General features: G+C 40.8%; 1 long non-coding RNA gene across 1 annotated transcript; it reads right to left on the bottom strand.

The window, feature by feature from the left end:
* Positions 1-237: 237 nt before the first annotated feature.
* On the bottom strand, positions 238-5,035 carry LOC122546254. The gene is made up of 3 exons (XR_006310699.1): positions 4,994-5,035; positions 3,038-3,121; positions 238-321 (listed from the first exon to the last, which is right to left on the bottom strand). It is a non-coding gene; the product is annotated as an uncharacterized LOC122546254 (long non-coding RNA).
* Positions 5,036-7,131: the final 2,096 nt, after the last annotated feature.

Genomic DNA, 7,131 nt, shown 5'->3' on the forward strand with positions numbered 1-7,131 from the left:
TCATTAGTACATTCCAGTACAACCTTTTCTTCTCGTCGCTGAACGCCTCCTTCCTTAATCTGAAAACAAACTAAGGTCTTTAAAGTGACAGCATCATCTCAATTGCATCAAGAAATCAGTCCTGAATGCTTCAATGACGAGACATTTCAGTCAGACAGTGCCACAACTACCTATTGTTGACCATGTACAATTACTCTCACTTATTGACTTTAACAACTGAACCCAGTTTGATTTTACCTGAGATTGCATTTCGCGTGGGCAGCAGTGACGCCTGCTGAAAAGGTTCTCTCGTTGTTTGTTCCTCAGGTGAATCAGTTGAATCTGCGTTTGGACCCATAGCAAATGATACACACAAAAGAGACATTTTAGAATTCAGATCAGCTCAATTGGTTAATTATCTGGTTCAGGAAACATAGAACATAAAACATATAACATATAAAAATGCAGCACAGAACAGGCCTTTCGGCCCACGATGTTGTGCTGAGGATTGATGTAAAATAAAATAACTTAAACTACGCACCCCTCAATTCTCTGCTGTCCATGTGCATGCCCAACAGTCGCTTAAATGTCCCTAATGACTCTGCTTCTACCACCACCGCTGGCAACGCTTTCCATGCATTCACAAATCTCTGAGTAACGAACCTACCTCTGACGTCCCCTTTATACCTTTCTCCTAATATCTTTAATTTATGACCCCTCACGCCAGTCAATATTGCCCTGGGGAAAAGTCTCTGGCTATTGACTTTATTCGTGCCTCTCATGACCTTAAATATCTGATCAGGTCACCTCTCTTCCACATTTTTCCCAGAGAGAAATGCCCGATCTTAGTCAACCTCTCCTCATAAGGCCCTTCAGTCCAGGCAACATCCTGGTAAACCTTATTGCACCCTCTTAAAAGCCTCTGCATCTTTCCTATAGTAGGGCGATATGAACTGGGAACAATATTCCAAGAGTCGTCTCACCAGGGACTTGTAGAGCTGTAGCAAAACCTCGTGGCTCTTAAACTCAATCCCCCGTTAATGAAAGCCAAAACACCAAATACTTTCTCAACAACCCTCTTTCATTGGGTTGCAACTTTGAGAGGTATATGTACTTGAACACCAAGATCATTCTGTTCCTCCGCACTGCAAAGAATCCGGTCTTTAATCCGATATTCAGCATTCATCAACTGACAATTATCCAGGTTGAACTCCATTTGCCATTTAGGAGGAGAAAGTGAGGACTGCAGATGCTGTAGATCAGAGCTGGTAATGTGTTGCTGGAAAGGCGCAGCTGGTCAGGCAGCATCCAAGGAGCAGGAGAATCGACGTTTCGGCCATGAGCCTGAAGAATGGCTCATGCCCGAAACGTCGATTCTCCTGCTCCTTGGATGCTGCCTGACCTGCTGCGCTTTTCCAGCAACACATTATCAGCTCCATCTGCCATTTCTCAGCCGAGATCTGCATCCTGTATATGTCGTGCTGCAGCCTGCATAGTCCTCGATACTATCAACGGCACCTCCAAACTTTGAGTCATCTGAAAATTTACTAACCTACCCTTCAAACATCTCATCTAGATCATTTATAAAAACTACAAAGAGCAGAGGCCCAAGAACAGAGCCCTGCGGGACTCCACTCAACACTGATCTACAGGCCAAATACTTATTATCCACAACCACTCTCTGCCTTCTGTCATCTAACTAATTCTGAATCCAGATAGCCAAATGAGTGGTGACACGTGGCCTGTGCTGGTTGAACCTGCTTCCATTGCCTGACACTTAGTTGTCTTTGAGAATGTGGTCGTGAGCTATCTTATTGAAACTTTGATGTCATTGTGCTATACAACTCGAATACAGAAACAGGAATCCAGTCTACCTCAGTGGAATATGCCTTGGCAGTAAATTGAGTATCTGCAAATCACTACAGGTCCTGTATTTCCTACACTGTGACTCTCACATTCATGTGATCAGGCATCACAGCTATTTCTGTGCTTTGCTCTCAAAGTCCATGTTCCACTTTTTTAAGGGACTACATTACAATTTCCGAGTCACTATCACGCTTTTCTGTTCTGAAACATCTAAGCCCCTCAAAATGTAAGAAGCAGATAGCCTAGACCTGAATGTTGTCTGTTTTGAAGGCAATTGCCAGACCTTGCGTTTCAGGTGCAATTCGAGTAGTCAAACTATCAGTCTTGAATCAAAACAAAATTTGTTCATACACGGTATTTAAAATGCAAGGAAAGGAAGACAGAATTGGAATAACTTACAAATTCTGGAAAAATTATCAGAATCATAAATTATTTAACTTCCAACCAGAACATGTTCAACATTGTAACGTCCCATAAATATCCCAGATCTAAAGGTAATATCATGAAAATAGATTGTTGGACATGCAATTGTCCTTGCCACAAGGAAAACAAACATGAAGAGAAAACACTTAAGAAGAACGTTTCCAAAAGTGCAGCTTCAAGAGCCCAACAACTGCTATCGAAAAAAACCCTGAAAATGCTGGACCCTGGGGAACTTGATCCCACTCATTCGGGCTGTTTCTGATATTCTAACTTTCAAAAAACCTCAATACCTCATAAGTTGTTTAAATTGTTGGATTCAAATACATAACTTGGTACCTCTGTTTCAAAACCAAAAGAAAACAGGACACATTACGCAATTTAAATACACTGAATTCTTCAATTCCCTCCCACAATAAAAAATGAACCATCATTGTACAATGATTGCTCTACTTTTGAAAACCTTTTGTGTTGTCTAATTATTACACCACAGTGTATATACTGATACAAAGCCATAGCACTGATATTAAGTATGCAAACGTTCACTACTACAATCCAGTACAGCCTTTTCTTCTCGTCACCTAACGACTCCCTTTTCCTTTCTTAAACCTAAAGCAAACTAGGCTCTTTAAAGTGAAGCTTCAAGAAATCAATACTGAATGCTTCAATGACAAGACATCCAAGTCAGTCAGTACCACACCAACTTATTGTTGACCGTGTACCATTACTCACAATTAATCAATTTATTAAGTGAACCCAGTTTGGCTTATACCTGAGATTGCAGTTCGTGTGGGCAGTAGTGACGCCTGCTGAAAAGATTCTCTTGTTGTTTGTTCCTCAAGCGAATTAGTTGATTCTGTGTTTGGAACCATGGCAAAATATAAACACAAAATAGACCTTTTAGAATTCAGATCAACTCAATTGGTTAAATATCTGGTTCTGGAAATATAGAACATAAAAATAGTACACAGAAAAGTTTAACACAGAACAGGCCCTTCGCCCACTATGTTGTGCCGAGGATTAATCTTAATGTAAAATAAAATGACTTAAACTATGCACCACTCAATTCACTGCTGTCCATGTGCATGCCCAGCAGTCGCTGAAATGTCCCTGATGACTCTGCTTCCACGACCATTGCTGGCAATGCATTCCATGCCTTCACAACTCTCTGCGTAAAAAAAACCTATCTGTGACGTCCCCTCTACACCTTTCTCCCAATATCTTAAAACTATGACAATTGCCCAATCAATCCTGCCCTGGGAATGTCTCTGGCCATTGACACTATCCATGCCTCTGATTACCTTGTATACCTCGATTGGTCACCTCTCTTCATCCTTCTCTCTGAGAGAGAAAAGTCCGAGCTTAATCAACCTCCCTTCATAAGGCAAGCCCTCCAGTCCAGGCAACATCCTGGCAGATCTTATTTTCACCCTCTGCAAAGACTCTGCATTTCTCCTATGATACAGCGACCAGAACTGGACACAATATTCCAAGTGTGGTCCCACCAGGGACTTGTAGAGCTGTAGCAAAACCTCGTGGCTCTTAAACCCAATCCCCCTGTTCATGAAAGCGAAAACACCATATGCTTTCTTAACAATCCACTTGGGTGGCAACTTTCAGGGATCTATGCACTTGAACACAAAGGTCAAGTGTTCCTCCACACTACCAAGAATCCTGTCTTTAATCCTACATTCAGCATTCGAGTTCGACCTTCCAAAATATATCACTTCGCGTTTATCCAGGTTGAACTCCATCTGCTATTTCTCGGCCCAGCTCTGCATCTTGTCTATGGCACGCTGCAGCCTGCAATAGCCCTTGATACAGTCAACGGCACCTCCAAACTTTGTGTCATCTGCAATTTTACTAACCCACCCCTCAACCTCCTCATCCAAGTCATTTATATATAAAAAAACCAAAGAGCAGAGGCCTAAAAACAGACCCCTGCGGGGCACTATTCAACACTGACCTCCAGGTAGAATACATTTCAAATACAACTACTGTCTATCTTCTGTCAGTTAACAAGTCCTGAATCGAAATAGCCAAATCTCCATGTATCCAATACCTCCTGACTTTGTGAATGAGCCTATCATCAGGGACGTTATCAAATGCCTTGCTGAAATCCATGTACACCACATCAATTGCACGACCTTTGTCGACCTGTCTTGTTATCTCCTCAAAGAATTAAATAAGAATAGTGAGGCATGACCTGCCCCCACAAATCCTTGCTATGCTATGCTATAATCATGCTATGCGTTTCCAAATACTCATAAATTCTATCCCTCAGAATTATTTCCACAACCTTACTGACCACAGATGTAAGACTGGCTGATCTGTAATTGCCAGGGATTTCCCTATTACCCTTCTTGAAAAGAGGAACAACATTCGCCTCCTTCCAATACGACTCCCGTGGAGAGTGAGGAAGCAAAGATCTTCGCCAATGGTTTAGCAACATCCTTTCTCGCTTTCCAGAGACAGCTAGGATAAATCTGGTCTGGCTCTGGGGACTTATCAATCTTGATGCTTGCCAAAATTTCCAGCACATCAACTTCATCAATCGTGATGTGTTCAAGCCAGTATCCCAGCTCCTCAAATTTCTTGATCAAGTTCCCTTGAACTAGTGATAACCGAAGCAAAAAACACATGTACGGCTTCCCCTATCTGCTCAGACTCCACCCACAAGTTCCCTGATGGGCCCTAACTTCTTTCTGATTATTCTTTTATTCCTCACGTATGAGTAAAATGCTTTTCGTCTCTCCCTCATCCTTCCCAACAGGCCTTTTTTGTGCCCCCTCCAGGCTCTCCTCGGTGCACTTCTGAGCTCCTTTCTAGCAAGCCTGTAATATGAAATAACATTCTTTTTTTTAAAATGCAATCAACATCGGCTGTCTTGGTTGTAACAGCTTTTACTGCCCGTTGTTCATTGCCGTTAAGAATCTCGTGGTGAGCAGCCTTAATGTATCACTGACGTCATTGTGCTGTAACAGTCGACATGAGGGAGAGGAATGCACTCTTCCACAATGAACTGTATTGTAGCATGAAATTTAATACCGTCCCGGTATTTCGGAGACTATGACTCTCATATTCATGTGATCACTCTTCTCAGTTTTTACATTGCATTACTCTCAAGGTTCATGCCCGAGTCTAACTTGCAATTTTCCAGTCACTATCACGCTCTTTTGTTCTGACCCACATCAACCACTTCAAAAGTTGTGAAAAAGATAGCCAAAACTCGAATCTTCTCTTATTTTAATGTCATGTGCCAGGCATTGCGTGCCTTCGAATGGACAAAGGGCCACTCTTGATTCAAAACACATTTATTCATACAAGTAAAACAAAATAAAAGAAAGGCATTATTCTGACTTGAAATGACTGGAAAATGACTGGAGTCACATTCAAGTTCTGTTGTTATGAACCAGAGCAAGCCCCCACAACGTACATGAACACAATGGTTTCTTATTTTAAAGGCAATGCCAGGCATTGTAGTCCTAATGCAAACTAACTGTTTTGAATGAAAACACACTTAATTCTACATAATATTTGAAATACGATATAAGAAAGATGGAATTGTGATAACTTAAAACGACTGGAAAACGTAACAGAATTAAACATTATTTAACTGCCTAACTGAAAGTGTTCAATACAGTAACATTCATAAACACACCCGTTATAAATCCAACTTCTGTAAATACGTTGTCGAGCATGCACTTCTATAATCCATAAGGAAACAAAACAAAAAATCAAGAGAAAAAGCTGAGAAAAAAATAGCAAGGAGAAATATATTGCAGCTTTGAAATGCACCTTACAATCCCTGCAACTGTTCCGAAAATAAAAAAAACTTAAAGTGGAAATCCTGTCTCTAGGGGAGTTTGATCTCACCCATCCCGGCTGCTTTAATTATTTCACTACTAAGAAAAAACTCATTGCCTCAGGAGCTATTTCCGTTATTACTTTCAAATATTCAGCTTAGTACCTCAATATTAAAATCTCTCTTTTAAATGAAGCAGAACACATTAAACCTCTTAATGTCATAATCTTATAATAACTGCCCCTCACAAACATGAACCACCATGAGACATAAGTTTATTTTTATAAACTTCAGTGCTATCCTGTTAGTACACCACAACACATATGTAGGTACAATTATATTGCATAGTCATTAGGCATACAGGCATTCACTAATATAGCCCAGTTATCACCATCATTGTACACCTCCCACCTCCTCCATTAAAGTCGCAACATCGCAGGGACAATTCGGTTATGTCATTCTGTCACCTGTATCATTTCGGAATTAAATGGCTGCAAGAAGAAACTCAAACTAATTGATCTGGAATTTCCATCCTTATATCCTCCCCCCCAAAAAGCGGTATTAGCAGAATATGCAATTATCTCAGATACAGTACTATTAACGTTAATGTTGAAATCTTAGATTCCTTATCAGTCGTGGAATATTGCTGCTGATGATTATTCAATTGTTGGGGAAAATGCACAATTGGCTTTCTGAAGTATTGTCAGGTTCTTGCAAGAATGCAGCACCCACTGCCACATTACCCGCATCGACAGCCACCTTTGCCACATTCCAGCTGGCTAAAAGTGGGCTTTCAGCTTTCAAGCTGTCAAATGTCTTCTGAAATTGCGCTGTGCTGTGAAAGTTTCTTAATGTTTCCAAAGGTGTGACTCAGTGGAAAACTCACACTGCTGAAAAATTCTCACATTTTACTGCGTTGTGGACCAGATCAGACTCCATAAAAATATTTTAAGAAGGTAGCCTCAAACATAACCTTTTCTTATTTTAAAGGTTAACGTGAAGTGGCTGTTCCAGATGTGATGCAACTTATTAAACCACTCGATGATAATCAAGGCACCATT

Source organism: Chiloscyllium plagiosum, unplaced genomic scaffold (assembly GCF_004010195.1).
Source record: "Chiloscyllium plagiosum isolate BGI_BamShark_2017 unplaced genomic scaffold, ASM401019v2 scaf_58177, whole genome shotgun sequence".
NCBI lineage: Eukaryota > Metazoa > Chordata > Chondrichthyes > Orectolobiformes > Hemiscylliidae > Chiloscyllium > Chiloscyllium plagiosum.